Source organism: Natator depressus, chromosome 14 (genome assembly GCF_965152275.1).
Source record: "Natator depressus isolate rNatDep1 chromosome 14, rNatDep2.hap1, whole genome shotgun sequence".
NCBI classification, from domain to species: domain Eukaryota; kingdom Metazoa; phylum Chordata; order Testudines; family Cheloniidae; genus Natator; species Natator depressus.
Genome location: NC_134247.1, coordinates 23,541,137 through 23,561,108, shown reverse-complemented (window position 1 = coordinate 23,561,108; position 19,972 = coordinate 23,541,137). Strand labels below are relative to the sequence as shown.

At 51.3% G+C, this 19,972-nt stretch overlaps 1 protein-coding gene across 4 annotated transcripts in view; it reads left to right on the top strand.

The window, feature by feature from the left end:
• Positions 1–16,685: 16,685 nt before the first annotated feature.
• NDEL1 (nudE neurodevelopment protein 1 like 1) overlaps positions 16,686–19,972 on the top strand; it is a 44,319-nt gene continuing 41,032 nt past the window's right edge. For 3 of the 4 annotated variants that reach the window (XM_074971958.1, XM_074971954.1, XM_074971957.1), the window contains exon 1: positions 16,775–16,793. The gene's annotated coding sequence lies outside the window, so the exon portion shown is untranslated. Of the gene's footprint in view, positions 16,794–19,972 lie in introns of all 4 variants that reach the window. The other variant, XM_074971956.1, reaches the window with a different exon arrangement.

Sequence of the window (19,972 nt, the reverse complement as noted above, 5' to 3'; positions counted from 1 at the left end):
AGCGAAGTGGGGTTTGGTGAATACTGATTCTACTGCATCATTAGCCCCTTTTTGCAGATGGAGAAACTGAAGCCAACATCCTTAAAGGTATGTAGGCACCTATGGGAGTTAGGCACCTAAATACCTTTGAGGATCTGGGCCAGAATGACTTGCCCAGGATCTGACAACAAACCAGGGGCAAAGCTGTGACTATAACACAGAACTGCTGCTATCCCTGTCCTGTGCTCTACAATCCTTCCCCACTTTAGTTATCCCCAACTCACTGGGAAGCCCTGTGTTTGAACTCCAGCTGAGGTTTCTGGATCATCAAGTTAAAAACCCTCTTTAGAGGTCTAGCATTGTGCTAAGTGATAAATCTAATTTCTCCTAAATAAACAGAAAGAATACTGAGTTCTTCCTGTTCCGAGACTCTAAATAACTGGAGCTTCGCTGGGACACTACGTTTGTAGTCCTGGCACATACAGCGGCAATTCCTAGTGATTTCTAGTGACATACAAAGCAGTTTAGGAGGTTAACTTGCTTTCACAATCTAGTTGTATGTCAGCACTTTCTTGGGAAAGGTGCAAATGATATTAATAGATTGGCATAAAGAATTGACAATCCTAGGAATTACTGATCTTCTCCCAATGTTGTGTGTGCGTGTGTGCGCGTGCACATACATTAATGTGTATTTTTGTGTGTGAGTAATTTTCTGTGCTATTTCTGTTAAATCTAACTCCCCCCACACCCCAAAGATTTAGGCAGCATTATCACTGATAATATACCCAGAGACTGCTGAAAGGAGAGCTAATTCCTGCTTAACATAGTAGCCAGTTGATCCCTCCCTGATGGGTGCTCTCTGAGCAGTTTCAGCTCTTCCAGGCACTGGCAAATAGGATTATTATTGCCAGTGTCAAAGAGATGTTTGAGCGTGATGCTCTGCTCATTAATGCTGGCATGTTCCTTTCAGACATGTGCAGAGCTGCCTCCTTTTGATTCAGCTGCGTTTGCTGATTCCATTTATACATCTACTTCCTCTCATTCTCTCTGGCTCTGAGCCTGACTGGGCCATGTGGTTTCTTTGCTGGCTCTAAACATCCATCAGGGTCAGCTGTCAGCTCAGTAACCCACATGTGGGAGGGATGCTGGTGATTTCTTGACTAGCAGATCAGTGCAGGGAACCGCGCGGTCACAGGGTCCCCGGAGCAGGTGATTCCCACATAGGAGCAGGAAGCCTTTGGACTGGTGGAGTTTCCTCCTTGATCATACGTTGTGTGGGTGGTGTTCGCTAAAAAGTCCCAGAAGTAGCAGTTTGGTCCAAAGAGCCTGCAAACCCCTAGTGTCCAGGGCCAACTGCAGAGGCCCGGCATCCCTGCATTGTCGCCTGGTCCCTATGCAAGGGGAGTGGGAGCGTGGATCTGCTCAGGCACTCCTAACTTCCCTCACTGGCAGGGGATCTTCCAATGCATGGTGGTGGTGGATGTCACACGAGTCACTGCTGGCTCGGGATTGCACCAGGATTTCCCATTAGGGTGGAGGGCATGTTTCTCTGGAGAGAGGACATCCCTCCAGCCCCAGCCCCACTAACGCTGTGGGAGACTGAACCCCACAGAGACCCCACAGAAGGGTGCCTAGCAGGTTAGATGGAAAGAGGACAGCGCATTGCAGAGCACAAACCCTGCCCCCCACACATCCAGTCCGTGTTACTGTTATTATGTGAGTTATTGCAGTGTCCAGAGGAGGCCACGCTGCACTGGCGGCAGACAGGGCCTGCCCCAAAGTTTGCTTTCTAGTCTGCCTGCAGAGGTTAAAAGAAGCAGTGGACCTCCTGTTTTTTAATTTAGATCTATTGAAGGAGATAGTGGTATCTATTGGAGTGATAGATAGATAGATTAGGTAGATACTGATTTTCAGAGGCACACATGGTAGTTAGGCATCTAAATCCCATTGACTTTCAAAATCTTCCCCCTAGACAGATTCTGTAAGTGAAAGACATGGAGCATGTCACCCATGTCTAGGGATGGGTTTTCACTCCATAAAGCCCTGTAACATTGCTCTGGTACAAAAAGAGGAAATCCCCTTGTTTTTTAAACAAATGTGCCCTACCCTTTAGCAGCAGGGGAGACCTGCTGTTTCTGCAAATATTTGTGTCACAGCTCCAGTCCTTCCCCTTGTATTAGTTTAAAGTGGGCTTTAATGTATGAAAGCCGATTGAGGACGGGAACCACCAGCTCTGCTCTCCTGAGAACACTGGGAGCTTGGAAGTCGACTTTCTGGGCCTGGCCATCAAACCCCTCGCAGCAGAGAGTTGGCTCTTTTTAGGGGCTCTTTATCCACCCTGTAGTAATTTGTCTCTGGCAGAGAGCCTCAAAATTTGCATTTCAAAAAGCAAGCGCTGCAGGCAGAATATCAATGGCTTTCTTTGGACTCCAGGACACGAGGCCTTTGAACAGGAACTCCTGGGAAGTGGTGCCCAGTAGGGCTCTCTGGGGCTTGCTGAGCTTTGAGAGATGCTCTCAGTGATCCACTTGCTCCAGTGTCCAGTGCACAAGAGGGTTCACACCATACGGGGGAACGATAATCCTTCTGGAGAGACCTGATCCTCCTGGGCTCAGCTTTATTGCCAGCTTCATCCATGTAAGTGCTGTGCCAGTGGCTCCCAAACTTGCCCAACCCATGGCCACACTGGCCACATTGGCGACTCGGGTCTGTGGTAACTGGAGCAGTTTACAGCCACCTTATCTGTAATACGCCAGGGCTGCCTGTGGTAACAGCTCAGACAGGAGTGGTCACTGATGGAGAAGGGCATGATGGGACATGTAGTCCCCACAGAAGGCACTCCATTGGGTACATTGAAGAATTTTTTGCCCTTCATTAATGTCCCTGGGGCTGTTCTTTGCCCAGCACTGGCTTATTCTTTATAAAAGCAGGTAGCTTGATCTTAGGGCTGGTGTTGGTGAGCCGCTTGTGCTACCACCTTCAGCCTCCTACAGTTAGGGTAGTGACTTTGGTTGGACATACTCCCGGAGGTTTCATCACATGACATAACCTTTCATTAAAGATTATTTTTTAACTCCTGGAGACTCCAGGACAATCCTGGAGAGTTGGCACCCCTACCTCCAGTCTTTGGGCGCTGATGAGTTTGGTGCATTTTATACAAGGGATGGAACAGTCTAACATGGAAACTCTGTATTAGCCAGGGTCAGTGAAGATGCTACGTAGACAGGGTAAACATTAGAAGCGCCATAGCGAGCCCTGCTCACTGCAGCTCAGGGAGGAGACAGAAAAATAAGAGATGGAGCCAGCCCTATACCCTGGCTCCAAGCTTCCAGCTTTGGGGAGTTCTGATCCAGAGCTTCATGGCTGCACCTTTTCTCTATAACGGGATGAAGCAATAGCCCAGCTCCCCTGGCATGGGGGCAATATGCAGTGGGAAGAGGGTTGAGGATTCTGCTCGGAGGAGGAGGCTGGTTGTGAGTGGCAGGCTCTGGGCTGGGGAGTGGACCAGCTGAAGGCGTGCGAGGGAGTGGATCTACAGTGGCAAGGAGGCTGTTCTGTGTCTGGGGTGAGAGTCTGCATTCAGGAGAAGACCTACTGTGGGAGTATTGGGAAAGGGACTGGTTGGGACTGGCGGTGGGGTGCTGATTCTTGGGAGGAGGCTGGCGGGAGGTCTGGGGACGCAGAATGGGCATGCACCCTGGGCTTGCAGCAACCGGGCCTGAGGCACTCAGCCCTCCTGATCCTGTGTTTGTCTCTTGGGGCTCAGCCATGCTGCTCCAAGCTTGCCTGTGTGCTCCCGCATTGATCCTCCCCTGTCCCAGCCTCCACGCTGCCTGGTTTCAGAGATGGGGCAAGAGCTTGAGCCATACACTGGGCACTCCCAGTCCATTTTGCAGACCCCACAATCCTCCTTTCATTGTCCCACAGCCTAATCAAGGTGACTGCTCGGAAGTGCCTCCTCCCGGGACAGATGGCAGGCTCCCAGGCAGTCCCGAGGGACTCCTGGCTCCTCAATGCCCTGCACGCAGCTCTATTAGTGTTCTTTTCTTTGCACACAAACCAAATGAGACAACTGGAGCCTGCGGCCACGCAGCAAGAGAGAGACGAGTTAATGCCTGGTTCCTCCCTCCTTAACAAGCGTGCAGTAAGTGTGCTGCATGACATGCGTGTGCGAAGTGACACACATCAGCATGTGGAAACCTTCTCACTCCAGCATCACTAATCACGCTCTCCATGGGGATAGAAAATAGCTCTTTCCTGGTTTTCACAGATGGCACAGGAGCTTAAATACAGGTTGGCATCATTCATTCCCCTGCCAGAGAAACATTGCCAATAGATAGAGCAGATAGAGCCAGAGTGCCCTAGAATTAGAGATGGGTCATTCACTCATAAAATGTGAGTCTCCCACCCAGGGCAGGATTGTTCCCTCTGCTGTTAATTCTCCAGCCAGGATCAAGCTGCCAGCGCTCCCCTTGAGACACTGTCCCACCTCCAAAGCCATCTCACTGTCAGAAAGGTTTTCCTTGGCTTCAGCCGATATCCCCGGTTCTCTCCATCCCATTCTTCCCCGTTGCACCCATTTGCGCCACACTAAGCCTCTGCCTGGAGGAGTGATTGTATCCTGTGTAGACGCACTAGGGGCTAGCTTTGAGCGAGCTCTCACACTAAAGTAGCCGCAGCGGCGCCGGTGGCAGCACGGGCTAGCTGCCCGAGTGCAATCCTGCCCAGGGCCCGAGCTACGCACTTGTGTGCCAAGCCTATGCTGTTGCAGCTACACTGGCCTATTGTTAACAAGCTGCCTTGAGCAAAGCTAGCCCCGGTATGCCTGTCTGTGCTGTCCCAATTGCAGTGTAGACACACCCTCCCTGGCCCTTCTCCAGGCTGGAAGAGTTTGCAGTCAGTTATCACCTCCCCGCACAGGCAGGCTGTAGTTAGCCGGGTGATACACATTTAACTCTTTCTGTCTCTCCTCATACATCACTCCCCGCACCCCCGTCGCTCTTTCCCAGTTTGCCAATATCTCTCTGGTGATGAGATGCCCAGAAATGGATGAATGTCCCAGGGGTGGCTGCACCAGGGCCATATATGGAAAGACCGTTGCCTCCCTGCACCAAGGCCCCGATCCTGTGAGGTGCTGAGCTCACTGGGATTTGCGGGTGCTCAGGGCTTTGCGTGCTAAGGCTCACGTTGTGTCATGGAATGCCCCTGAGCATGCGCCCCGTACCCACTGTCTCTGCCAAGGTCTCTCTTAGCATCTCTGCCTCCCCGCAGCCTCCTCCTCCTCACAGAGTGGCTGTGCTTTGGGTTATGTTTCCCCAGTCTGCCCAGCAGTTCGAATCCCGTTGAGCTGTGTGTGGCTCATGGATCAGACCACCTGCTACTGAGTGGAAATGCCCAGCTGGGGGAGTCAGTTCAGCATGTGGATAGAGAAGCAATGGAAACTCCTGTTGTCCTCTGGGTCAGGAGTTAGTGGCAGTGCAGAAGTTGGGGGCCTCCCAACCACACAGAGCCAAGGAACTATGGGAAATGCTGTCCTGCATCCCACAATACAGGGATGCTTGTGCAGAGCAATAACCCTCCCCCAGCTAGCTCTTCCCCATCTCCCCTTTCATACCCTCCCCACACACACTCTCATGCCTGTTGTTCTCAGGGTTTGGGGCCGAGCCCCTGGCGCCCTGCCCCTCCTCGGAGCTGTGTGTGTGACCAAGGTCCTCACACACCTGAGAGGAAGAGCAGGGTGCTGGGGATCCCATCTGCCCTTTTTTATTCCCCAAAGCTGTGTTAATCCCAGTCAAAGCTTCTGTCCCCCTCTCCGGTTCCCAGCAGAGTGGAAGGCCAGAAGCTGAGGCCCCAGTTCAGTGGAGACACAGTTTGCAGTTTCATTTAATTATTTACAGACTGCCCATTAAAAATCCCCAACCACACAGCCCCTTTCCCTGGTGCCTAGTGCTAGCCATAGGGGTGAGGGGCCATCAGCAGCGCCTCAGACAAATCGCCCAAGAACAGTCCCATCCATTACGGACCAAGGTTTGCCCCCCACATCCCCTCCAGTCACCTGGATAGCCCACTCCTGCCATCCCTCAGTGAGAAGCGTGTCCCTTCTGAGCCCCCCAGATTCCATCCCCCAGGATCCGCCTCCATGAGACACTCACCCTCACCCAGACAATCCTAGCCCCCCATCACATGCACTCCCCTCTCTGTGAGACTTCTGTCTAAGCCTCCATCCTGGGACCCCCATTGGTAAGACATCCCCCCCTCCATGGGATCTCTCTTCTGAGACACCTCCACGTCTTTGTCCCCAGCCCCTTGAGTGCTCCTCCTTCCCCTCCCCCCCGTGAGACCCTCTCTCAGGAGAATACATTTAAGCTCTTTTTTCTCTGGGTTTTCAATGGACGAGTTTTGCTGGGGAAACACAAATCTGCCATGGCCAAGAGGGAGGCACGGCTGCATTGTGCAGGAGCTAATGCTAAGTGACTGCTCCTTTGTGAGGCTGAGATCTCAGTGCCCCTTGCAGAATGCATGGGAACGACTCCAGATTACAACAGGGCGCAGGCAAAACATACCTCAAAGCAAACATTTACTTAAAATCAATGTTAACCAGGCAGGCAAGCCAGACTCTTGGGAAACACGGATCCCGACACTGCCTCTTTGTTAGCAGACTCAAATTCCTGTGGGTCAGGACAAGTAAGAAGATGTTTTGATGTGTCAGTTGCTGGAAGGGTTTCTGCCCCAGTGAGACTGACATGGCATCAGTCACTCTTATCCTTTTGATGTTATGTCAAAGTCATCCTTCAGAGCCACGTTTCTACTAGACACGGCATTCCCAGACAACTTGGTCAAGCTGGAATTCAGATTAGGAGTATTTATCAGGGATTAGAGAGCACAAAAATCTTGTAGTGATCCATTCTAAACATGGGAAACTCAGAGCTAGGATTAAATTTAAAAGAAACCCAAACACTGGTAAAGAAAAATATTCTGAGCTGCCCCATGCTTTGAGCTTCCTCTGTTAAATCAAATTTGGAGTTACAAACCTATACGGGCTCAGTCTTGCAAGCCCTCCCTTTGAAATCAATAGGAGTTCCATGTGCAGAGAGCTTAAAGGGTCATTTAATACTACTATACAACACTTCTATGGTAAGAATACTCTGTGCTTCTATAGCCCTTTCCCCGCTAGTTCCCAAAGCATTTTACAAAGGTGGCCAAATGTTAATATTCCTGTTGTACAAAATGGGTAAACTGAGGCACACTGAAAGGCTGCAACTTATCCAAAATCTGTGAACTGGCAGAGCTGAGAATGGAGCCACAGGCTGATGCTCATAAAAGCATATTGGCATAAATTGAGGGGCTTTGTATTTCATTCCTCCGTCCTCGCCTCCCTCCTTAGTGGGACCTGTATTGCAAAGAGTGCAGTTCAGGACAGGTTACAATAGGAATAACAGTCACATGTGCTCTGCTATGCTGAAATAGACTATTCAGCCATTCTGTGCAATGACAGTAGCCTGCAAATGTGATTTTCTTCTGTCAATGGCTCTACGCTCTTCGTCCTTGTGTCTCATGGGTCTGTAGCGCGACAATGTATTCAAATGTATTAGACAAATGCTACAACAAGTGTGTTTGGAATGCACCCAGAGTCCAGACAGTGCACTGCCCCCCCCCAATCCCCTCCCCCCGCCGCTCAGACCTGGGTGCATTATTCATTTATCTTATTGCTTTAGATTTCCGATGCAGTGAGGAAGCCCATGCCAAGCTAGAGGTGCCCTTGACATTCTTTGAGGATGTACTATGCACATATTAAATAAACAGCCTCCCTTAGTTACTTCTAGCTCATAATATTGCAGCCATAGTAAAGATATTAAACAATTCAAGCCCTCCAGCAAGAACCGCCCCCAGCCCCCCACCCCTCGCAGCCGCCTCCCACTGCCCAGCCTCACACATCTTCCCCTTCCTCATGATTCAGGGAGTGCAGGAACCCTGAGGGTTTGCAAACTCAGGTCAGTACAGACCAAGGGGATGGAGTGAAATCCAAAGGTGCTGGGCTCAATCAGAAAACACGTTGCCAGCAGCCCTCTCTTAAGGTAGCTCAGGCACCTCCACTGACTTCAACTGTGGCCATTTGCCTCTCTCCCTGTGGCCATCCCTGGATAGGTCCTAGAACAGTTTTGCACACAATTGTAGTGGTCAGAATAAATTGAAATTTCAACTTCTGCGGCTCCCTATTGGTTTATACAGTGCAAGAGTGCCTTAGCATTGAAGTACGCTCTGATCTAAGCCAGACAGAATTCTTGGGCCAGAGCCTGCAATCCTTCAGCCAAAGCAAGTTCCCACTGACTACACTGAGAGCAGCATTGGGCCCACTGACTTTATACTGGGAGTTTTGCATGAATAAGGACTGCAGAGCCAGGCTCTCACCTGGAAAGTGTTCAGCAGAGAGCCATATGAACAATTCAAGGTCTGGGAAACCTGCCTTACAGTGAGAAATTTAAGAAGCTCAATCTAGTTTACTTACCAAAGAGAAGGTTACGAGATGGATTTGATCACAGTCTGTAAGTACTTACTTGGGGAGAAGATTTCTGATAGCAGAGACCTTTTTGATGCACCAGCCAAAAGCATAACAAGATCCAGGGGCTGGAAGCTGAAGATAGTCCAATTCAAACGGGAAACAAGGCACAATTAGAACAAAACAAACAAACAAAAAACCCCACCACAGAGTGAGGATAATTAACCATTGGAACAACCTTCCAAGGAATGCGGTGGTTTCTCCATCACTTGAAGTCTTTAAATCAAAATGGGATATTTTTTCTAAAAGATCTGCTGGTGGTTCAGCCAGAAGTTATGGGCTTGATGCAGAAGTTATTGGGTGTCATTTTCTGGCTTGTTAGGTTATCATAATAGTCCCTTATGGCTTTCAAATATATTGATCTAGTTTAAGATTATCTGGACAGGGACTTTGTTAGAGGTGAATTTTACTGCTGTAGAGCATTCTTTATATCCTTGGCACTATATAATAATCCAGATCATCATCATTAACCTTCTGTCTGTTTCCAGGGTTTGTTATATGGACCATACTTTGTAGATGCAGTCTAACATAGGGGACATTTGGGGCTTTCCCCTCAGAAAAGCATGAATGTTGTATTTTACTCTGTGTTAAGTATTTGCCGCTGGTGAAGAGTGTTGAGCTGTCAGCCCTGGAGACACTATAGCATAGGAATGGTTTAGCATGGGCAGGAATAGTGCCAAGTTCCCATACCCCATCCTGCCCTGCCCCAAACCAGAGAGATTACTGTAGGGAGAAAGGAGAGTTCACTTTTCATATCCATTTGGTGCTTTGTCTCTGCTGAGCTAGAGCTTCTTTCTGGAGGTGCCGTGGTACATATAATACTTGTCGGTAAGCTCCAGGCTGACTGATTCTGTGTCTGTTTGACCCCCAGCACACTCTGGCTTCTCTCAGAACAGGCGCGAACAAAATGTGGCCCCTGGGTGCAGCTCATACAATTCTACAATGTGACCTAAGGTGACACATAGGGAGAATATTGGATCCATAGAGCATTGCCTGCTGGAACCTGCAGTGTCTGCTGGCCACTCTTTGTATTCATTAAAGAGGAGGGCAGCTCTAATTTGTTCCCTTTTATGCAAATTAAGAATGACTTTGGGCCAGTGACAAGTTGCCACACAGCCCTCAGTTGGGTAAAGATTGGGCATCTCCCTGTCCTAAGGCATCTGTCACTACTGCAGGAGAATGAGGACTGCATCTTTGCCCTTTCTGTACCCAGGGATTTCAGGCAATGGTCACCATTTGATCTCATCTGTTAAGGGTATTTTTAATGGGCCCCTTTGTATGTAGACAGGAACTTCATGTCAGCCTTTTCACCTTGAAACATGATCTTTCCAGGTCACTTGGGACAGGCCACAAGCAAATCAATCGCACCGCATGCAGCTGAAAGGAGGCTGTAAAGTATGACTGTGACATACCAGGCAAAGAGTGACAGTGACTGATGAAGGGTTTGTCTCTGAGGCTCAAACCCTCCCAGACACTGGCTTATGACCAGCAGGTCACCTGAAACACAGAGCTTCTCACAGACTCTCCCAGTGGTCACTTGTTCCACTCTAACAGGGCTTTGATGGGATAGGCAAAGCAGCTACATTGTCTGTGCATATTTCTCATGATGGTGTGGGGAGCAGGGACAGGGATGGAAGGACCAAGAAGACGGACGGGCCAGTGGCTGGAACACTTGCCTGGGACTGAGGAGACCAGGTTCAATTCCTGGCCCTACCCTGCATGAGCTTGGGGAAAACCTAGGGCCACAGGACTAGCAGGGTCCTCCTGAGTCATTAAGTCCAGCCCCTGCTATTACCGGCCACAAAATCACATAGGCCCAGATCCACGTATGTGTCTAAGTCACAGTTTTAGGCACCACTGTGACTCACGGAACCCCACACTTGGTTGCCACGTAATCCTGTAGGTGCCCAAACTTGGCCCCTACCTCTGGGCATGTGTGCTGCTGCCTTCCTTTAGGCATCTGGATGCCTATCTCCTGCCTAAGCCCCAGAGCCATCCACAAGCTGGAGGAAGACAAGTGGAGGAGCACCTCAGTTGCCTACAGGGCCTGGTCTGGGAGGGGTGTTTAGAGGCCACATCCTGGCTTGAGTCCCCGTCAAAATCTGGCCGGTGGAAGGGGAACAACACCTACCTTATAACTGTTAGCCACTGGTCAGAGCACCTATGGGGCTGGGGGAGACCCTGGTTCAATTCCCCCCTCTACCTCATGAGGAGGAAGGATTTGAACAGGGGTCTCATCTCCTACATCTCTCAAGGGAATGCTCTAGCTACTGAGCTGTGGGATGTTCTGGTGGGGGAGTAGTCTCTCCTTGCACACCCAGGATCTAATCCCTCTGCTCTCATGACTTTTTACTGGTTAGAGCACTTTCCTGAGAGGCGGGAGACCCGAATTGAAATCTTTGCTCTCCATCAGGCAGCGGGAGGCATTCAACCCAGGTCTTCCACATTCCAGATGAATGCTAAAACCACTGGGCTAAATGTTACACAGTGGGGTCCACCTTCTCCCCTTCTCCCCACTGCTACGTGAGGAGTAAGGCAGCCGCCTGACTCCAGGATAAGGGTTCCCGGTCGTGGATCGCTAGCAGATATAGGTGTGACACTGCACCCCATATTCTTAACAGTGATATTATTATGATACGATTATGGCATAATTATGATGGATTTGGTACAAGATGGGTCATGTGACGTGTCATTGTTATGAAAAGCTATGATTTGCTGAATATGATTATCCTATTTTTGTGCATGTATCATTTTTGTATCTAAAGTTAGGAATATTGACTATGTGTCCGTATTTCAACAGTGCTTACTCTGGGTGACAACACAACTAGCCTTCCTGGTACAACAATGAAGAAGCCAGACCACATGACTTCACTACATAACCAGGCCACATAACTCTGGACTCCATCTTGGGATGTCAATGTTTTTCCACAAACTGAGTTTGGGACAAAGGATTCCTGCCATATGAGAAAGCTATATAAGGCTGGGAGTGACATCATTGGTTGTTCTTCACTCCCCACACAAGAGGACTTCTGAAAACACCTGAGGAACAAAGGCTGAACTGGGGGGAGTGCTGGATTCAGGCTAAAGGGATTTCTAGCCTGTGTAAGAAAACCTGGGGATTCCAAGCTGCAAAGCAAGTGTAGCTTGTGCCTTAATAATCTGCAGCCTGCTTGTATCATCAGCCAGGGTGAGAATTTGCTAATTCATATCCTATCTTTCTAGTATCTTAGGCTGAGTTTGTGTTTTTTTAATTTACTAGGTAATCTGCTTTGATTTGTTTGCTATCACTTATAATGACTTAAAATCTATCTTTTTGTAATTAATAAACTTATTGTATGCTTTAATCTAAACCAGTAAGTTTGGAGCGAAGTGTTTGTGAATCTTAGCTCAGGGGGCTGTTGCATTTCCTCTCCGCATTGAGGGAGGGGCGAACTCTATGAGCTTATGTTGTACAGTTCCCTGTGCAATGCAAAACGGTATAATTTTGGGTTTATACTCCAGTGGGGGGGAATCCTAGGCTGGGAAGCTGGCAGTTATTTTGGCTGTAGCCTCTTTATTGTTGGTTCATGCAGTGGCTGGTCAGAGAGCCTGCATGTAACTGCAGCTGGGTGTGTCCCTACCTGTGAGAATACTGGAGGGAGTTAGGAACAGGAGCAGGTCTGTAGCTTGTGAGAGCAGCACAGTGTGAGAGGGAGCCCAGGCTGGTGAGTCAGAGGGCTCAGTGGTACCCCAGTTCCAGGTGGCATCCCAGGGGGAACCTGTGATAACGGGCACCTACCTACAGCCCAGCCTAGGTGCCAAACTCCAGGGGAGGGCAGAGTTTAGCACACGCCCCTGTTGTTGGCATCCCCCACTGATTGGCTGAGGTAGCTCCCTACCTAGTGTACTGGCTTTTGTAGATCCCATTCTTAGATGCCTGTCTCTCCCCGTGCATTGAAGAGGGAGCCAGAGGGCCTAGCAGCTTTGTGGATTGCAGTGTCATTCCTGTGGGGTTCTCGGTGCCCCAGTGCTGACCATCACAATGCCTAAGTCCCGTTGTGGATCCAGGCCCTATTCCCCATCACTCAGGGGTGCTGTAAAGACCAATAGGTCAAAGCTTGTGAGGTGTTCAGATACTCCGGACACGGAGCCATATAGCAATCTAAGGTAGAAAGTGGGACTTGGGGGAGGAAGACAGAAGACTGATGGGGGAATAGGGAGAAGGGTGGGGCACGTTAGAGAAGGGGTAGGAAGGGACCAGATGTTAGCACACAAAACCATGTCACTATATTGTAATTTCTCTAACTGTAGAGGTTGTGGGGAAGGTCTTAGCAATAGGGTGGTTGGAGTTGGGGTGCCAGCAGGGGGCCGTGCACCAGGAATGACAGTGAAGCCACATGTAGCCCTTCTCATAGCTCTTTGCAAAACACGAATTAAGCCTCCCAGCAGCCAAGCGAGGCAGGTAACTATCTTCTGTGCATCACAGAGGAGGGAACTGGAGCACAGAGCAGCTAAGTGAGTCACACAGAAGTCCACATGGGAACTTGTCCTGGGTTGTATTAAGCCATATCCTCAGTTGGATAAACCACTGTGGCTCTGTTGAAGTCAAAGCAGCAGTGCCACTGAGCATCTGACCCACTATTTATATTGCGGTAGCTCTGAGAGGGCCAAGGCTCCATTGTGCTGGGTGCTGTACGAACCCACACCAACCCTGAGGAGCCCAGACCAGCGGTTCCCAAACTTTTCACTAAGACAACCCACAAACTGTGTTTTATCTTTTTTAATGACTCACCATTGCATATATGCAGCCTCTGCCCCTAATCCTAGTTCGGTACATAGGGAAGGCTCTGGGGGATGGGTTGGAGACTGAGATCACCCCACAGCAGCAGCTCCAGTCCTGTGGGGCTGGGCCCAGCTCCCCTATTCTAGGTCCTGTATTAGGAGGTGCCAACGCAGGGTGAGTGCAGGGCAGACTTGCTCTTCAACTTGCTCCCCACCACCCTCACCCCGGCACCTTCCCTCCACACCGGGCTGGGAGAAGTGAATGTTTGCCTAAGCCAGGGCCCAGGGATGGTTTAATCAGGCCCTGGATGTAGTGACCTTCCTGGGACCCACCCTTTGGGAAACACTGGCCTACAGTCTAATTTGAAACAAGACACCATGAGTGTGACAGTAGGTGGGAAGGGGAAGGAGAATGAGGGTGATGGCAAGACAAAGCAGTTACAGAGATTATCTCTTGTGCAATTTGATGGTGCCAAACCAAGTGCATAAAGAAAAGCTCTGGGAGAGGGCTGGCAGCTAGTGGAAATGCAGGCAGGTTTGGCAGCTCAGAAAACCTGGGAGGTTCGGGGAGTGACACTGGGGCTGGGATCTGCTGGTGACCTCACCCCACTCTTACTAAGAACAGGAAGCATGACTAAAAGACAGTGAACATTTCCCAGCTGGAGCAGGCTGATTTATTGTAGTATTAGCTGGATTTTCTAGTCCTGATATAGGAGATTCCACACGTGTCACAGTGAGTCTCAGTACCTCACTTGCAGTAAATGCCCATTTTGTCATGATGTCAACTGAATTTTTCTGCTTTGCTTCAACACTTCCTCCCCACAGCAGCCTCCAGGGCTCATTCCCTTATTTTATCATGACTTTGGGGGCCAGCCATCTCTTTCGGGGTCCTGGAGCTTCTCTATGCTGTGTCCAAAAGTAAAGTTTGAATCCCAGAGCATGCAAGGAGCAAGGGCAGCTGAACTATTGAGATAGGACCCAATCAGCAGTTCCAGTATAACTGGCAGAGATGGTGGGACAATCCAACAAAACAGGGATCTGGCTTGTCTATGTAATCTGCTGGCTAAATTCTTATACCAGGCTCATCACCAAGATATCTGAGTGCCTCACTCCTCCTACCCTCCTCTGTCTTCACTGGTTTTCCCCAGACCAAGCATCTGAACTTTCAGATATTGACCAGACACTAACTTTCCTAGCGACAAAAACTCAAGATGTGCAATGTGATCGTCACAGGGTTTCAACTGAAACAGTGGGGAAGACCTGAAACACACAGGCGACTATCAGCTGCTCTGTTTCCTGACTTTAACCACATTTCCTGTCCCCCACTTCCCCTTTCATAGAGTGACTGAATCTTGGCCTCTGAGAAACACAGTTCCTTTTTGGTTACATTTACTGAGTCAATAGGATTCCAGACCGGCCACTGATCCGACACTGGGCACGGATGCTGCATTTGGCCCAACTGCACACCCCCTTATAGCTTTGTTACTATCTCATTTACTCTGTAGTTCTATAGTCCAGCAACCTCTTTTCTGTTACCCTAGACATGGCCCCTTTCACCGCCTGCTGTTGCTTTCACAGGGTGGCTGGGGCATCTCACTCACACACCAGAAGGATGGCAGCTGGGGACATGATACTAGGAGGTCATAACAGAAGGGAATCCAATATCCAATGATGGGAACAGAGCTAGGAGCAAGCTGATGCAAGAAGTCCCTTATCACAAATCTACAATTTATAACTTCGGGGGGGGGGGGGTAGACAGGAGGAGAGATGCAAGGGATCCCTCTCATGAAATCCCAGCTGAAGAGCAGGATGATGGTGGGGATGAGGGTCATAGTTGTGACTTTTTGCTCTCATAAATCCATTGTTTCCCTCCAAATGCACCACAAAAATATGCATCTTAAACAATGCAAGAGCAAGAGGAGAATGAAGCATGTCACTAAAGTTGAGTACAGAGTTACCAGGGAATGGCACAGATCTGTTGTCTTTCTATGAGCACTGATGATTCTCCTTGGAGTTCTCACGTGGTTAGTCTTCCATGGGGATTTACCAAAAATGCCAATTTTTCTTCACAGGAAAACTAAAAATATTTTTTGTTAGTTAAAATTGTTAGTTAAAATTTTGTTAGTTAAAATTTCCCTTTTTTTTAAAAAAAAGGGGGGGGAGAGAATGGGAAGGTTGACACAAGGCAGTTTTGGTTAAAGTTTTTGGTAATTTTTTAAAACAAAACCCCAAACATTTTAACTAATGTTTGGTTTCAGGTTTTTCTATCAAAAAAGGGGAAAATAATTGAAAGTGACTTCTACAAAAGCCTGTGTTTGACAAAAAGCCATTTTCTATCCCATTTGTTTGATCAGCTCTCGAGATAACACGCTGTGCTTCCTTCGCAGCAGGACAGCATGTCTGGGAAGGCAGAACAGCCGCAGAGCGTACCCCCTTCATTAGTGCCGCAGCCAACTTTCTTCCTCCGCCATCCTGGGCGGCATGTGAGCTATCGCTGAGCACAGAGCTGCTCCGTTTGCTCAGTCACGGCCCTGCTGCTTCGATAGCTGAAGCATGAAGGGTGATCTGAACCCAGTCCCCGGGGCACAGGAGCAGGGCCACCCAGGCGCTGTACTCTGGTGCCAGGCAATCGCCCTGCTTTCCTCGATCCCCCCGACCCAGCAAGCCCCTCTCCACCTGCAAGCACAGCTCGTTTCTGCACGTCCTTTACTTCCAAGACAAGGCCTGGGGAATCGTTGCCACGGTGTGTCTGGATCATCCCTGCGGCACCCGGGCGGGCCAGGGCGGACCGAGGCCCAGACGCAGCGAGCTGCGGCCCCGCCAGGCCCTAATGGGGTCCTCACAAAGCCTTGGCCAGCTCAGAGCTACCCAGTCCCAGGGGGACCTGCCCACACACTGCCCCCTTGGCACCCCGCCCCCTTACGCCCGGCAGGGCCGGGGCCCAGCGGTTTCCCCATCGGACCAGCAGGGGCCCTGGCATCACGGTCTGAGCCGCACGACAAGGCAGGCCCGGCCCCCCGTTACCCCGCCGGACCCACCCGGGCAGCTCTGCTGCAAACGCCCCCAGCCCCGGCGCCTGCAGCCCGCAGCGGGCGGGCCCCGGCTGCCTCGCTGCAGGGCGCCGGCAGGCTCCAGGCCCCGCCCCGCCGACTCCTGGGCCGGGGCAGGTCCCCGCCCCGGCGCCGGCCTCAGGGGGCGGAGCAAGGCCAGGCCAGGCCCGCGCCCCGCCCCCAGGAGCGGGCGGAAGGGGGTCTGGCGGCTGGAAGCCGGCTCCTAGCCCCGCCCCTGTGTAGCAAGCGCAGCCATAGCTCCGCCCCCCACACGGGCGAGTCTCGGCCGCGGCCGCGCCGCTCGCTGCGATGTGCGGCCCAAGCCCCGCCCCGTCGGCCGGCGTCACAGCGGCGGCCCCGCCCCCGCGGAGCCCGGATGAGGCAGGCTTCGGAGCCGGGGGACGCGACAGGGGAGATGCTGCTGCCGTGACAGGGGATGCACCCGGGTGAGTCCGGGCCCCAGGCCCGGTGTCCGCTCCGGGGCGGGGCCGGCCTGAGTGCGGGGCGCGCGGAGCCGGCTCGGGAGCAGGAGCGCGGGCTCTTCGGCTCTGGGGATGAGTGTGTCAGCGGGGGGCTGCCGGGGCGGTGGCGGGCGGACGGAAGCCGGGAGGGGCGCTGGGGTGGGGGCTGCCGGGGAGACGCCCTGTGGCGGGCACGGAAGCCGGGAGGGCCTGGGGGTGTGTCTCAGGGTCGGGGTCTCCTCAGGGGCAAGCGGCGCCTTGGAGGAGAGGAGCCGCGCGGGCAGGGCCGGCCGGGGGCGTACGGGGGCCGGGTGGCCCCACGGATGGGTCCGCGGTTTCCTGCTCCGCAAACCTCACCGGATTGGATGTAAATTGACAACGGGGCAGGTCCCGCCCCCTCCTGCCATTGGCTTACGGGCTGCGATTAGTGACGGCCTCGTCACTCGCCAGCGAGGCCTGGGCGGCAGCGGGTGGGGGCGGGGATCCCTGAACCCGGCGCTGCCGGAGCCTCCCGCCGGAGCAGAGCGCAGCGGCCCTTGGCCCCCGGGGCTGGTGGCGCCGCGTCTCGGGCCGTCCCCGCCCGCCCCGTGCGGGGCGCAGGGCGCGGTGACTGATGAGGTGTGTGGAAGTTGGAGGACGTGGGGGACACAAGCTGGGGGGTTGTGGGGCACGGGATCCTCATAGGTTGGTGTCCTGGCTGGTGAGGGTGTAGAGGTTGGGGGATGGGGGGCGTGGGGTCTCGGGGGGGGGTGCAGTGGCTGATGGGGTGTTTGGAGCCCGGGGGCGTGGGGTCTCGGGGGGGGGGGTGCAGTGGCTGATGGGGTGTTTGGAGCCCGGGGGCGTGGGGTCTCGGGGGGGGGGGTGCAGTGGCTGATGGGGTGTTTGGAGCCCGGGGGCGTGGGGTCTCGGGGGGGGGGGTGCAGTGGCTGATGGGGTGTTTGGAGCCCGGGGGCGTGGGGTCTCGGGGGGGGGTGCAGTGGCTGATGGGGTGTTTGGAGCCCGGGGGCGTGGGGTCTCGGAGGGGGGGTGCAGTGGCTGATGGGGTGTTTGGAGCCCGGGGGCGTGGGGTCTCGGGGGGGGGTGCAGTGGCTGATGGGGTGTTTGGAGCGTGGGGTCTCGGGGGGGGGTGCAGTGGCTGATGGGGTGTTTGGAGCCCGGGGGCGTGGGGTCTCGGGGGGGGGTGCAATGATTGATGGGGGGTGCGGAGGCTGGCGGTGTGGGGTCCCTGTGAGGGTATATGGAGTGCAAGGTCCCCATGGGCTGACAGACACAGTGAATAAAATGAGGTGCAGGGTCCACATGGATGGTGCAACAGTTGGGAGGAGCAGGGGGATCATATTCACTAGAACGTATAATCCTCGTTGTATGTGATTTCGGTGTTCTGGGTAGCAGACGTAATGCTGACTACACCTGAGTGTTCAGTGTGGCTAGAGACAAGTTGCATTAAGCATTGTGTGAACTAGTTGTAGGTAAAACCTGCTCCTAGTAGATTTTCCCAATGATTATCTTTTATGATACTGAATGTGATTTGTCTCTGCTGGCCAGTCACCATTATGTCCACTAAACCAACGAGTGAAAACCCACTTTCAGCAGGATTACTTTTCTTGGTGAAGGCAAACTTTTGGGCCAGGGAGGAAGGTGGCTAATGGAGTTGGATTGTCTTTTTATTTATTTATATATATATAAAGTTGCCAAAACTAGTTGTCTTATTGAGAATGCCCTGGAGTCCATCCTCACTGCTGTGTTTGGAGAAGGGGAAAGGCCTGCAAAATGTTTGCTGTCAGATGGTTGCTAGGATACACAAATACGCTCATGATGTCAAATGCACTTAGTTCCAGTGAGTCATTAAAAATACTATTTCTGTTACTGCAAAGAAAAGGGCAGGTTTGGGAGTTAGCTCAGTCTATTCTTCACGAGAGAATTTTTACCGGGAGGGGGATGGCCTGAAAAGCTTAAACTAAGTATCACAAATCTGTTGTTAAGTAGGTGAAGGCAGTTGGAACAGGCAACACCTTGCTGAAACCCTAAGGAAGGATCCAACTTCACAGCTTCCTCCCACACGCACATTGTGCCATATTCCAGCCACCATTCTTCTGCCTAAATAGGGCTCTTGCGGTCCCTTGTTCCTTAATCAGAATTTGCTGGTGAGGCTATGTCTTCCTCCTCCCCCTCCTCTCAGCTCGCCTGAGCATGCTGCCTCTGCAGTGCACATTGAACTCTGCTAGTCAAGGAGTCTTTGTGGTTTTATACCGATGAAAGTGATTTCTGTGCCCGTCTCTGGGCAGAATGTTTTATATGTTGTAATATTCACTTGTTGTGGTTAGAGTTGTGTTTCTCAAGTGATCAGTTAACGATACAAATTGGAGATCAGAAACTTTTCATTAATTTGGGATAGCTTGTCCTTGTTCAGTTAAAAAAAAATACAAAATTCCCCTTTTCATTTGTGTAGCTCTGTACTTATGTTGCACTCACATAACTAAAATAGATTTGTCTCCTCGGATGTTTCTGATCGGAACATTTTACCTATGTTATTAATATGAACTATAGGATGGTCCAGCTTGGATAGAGTGAAAATTGTGCTAATGTGTCCAGATGGCAAACAGAGTCCTGAGTAGTCTGGAAAATTAATTCCTAGTTATAGCAGAAAATCTTAATTGTTGCAAAAAGGGATGGCCTCGTGGGCAGCCTTGTGTACACAGTTACCTCTGTGTTCTCTATCTCTTGTAAATATTAGCTGCATAAAGATTGACAAATAGAAGTGTGGAGCAGGAGTTCAACGGCTCTTTAGCCCCAATAAAACTGTCACCGTGTTTCTTGCTAGAAAACAATGAAGATCCCCAGGTGTGTTTGCCATAACAAGCCATTGCCTCCAACTTCTCTAAGGGTGATTCTGGAAAAATTGCTCCTTGAATAACTTTCTGGGATTGACATCTTTCCCCATCTGTGACATCTGGGAGGTATCCGAGGCAGTTCTGGGTTGTCCACAGGGCACCAAGATTTGGCCATGACCCTTCTGACCGCATGCCAGATGATTATTTCCACAGCTGTATCAAAACATTATTTGTCTTACATTTTAACTTTTTAAGGCAATGCTTGTTCAACTGGGATAACTATATACATGGTCCCAGGAAGATGTCCTCCGAGACATACCTGAAGAGTTTACC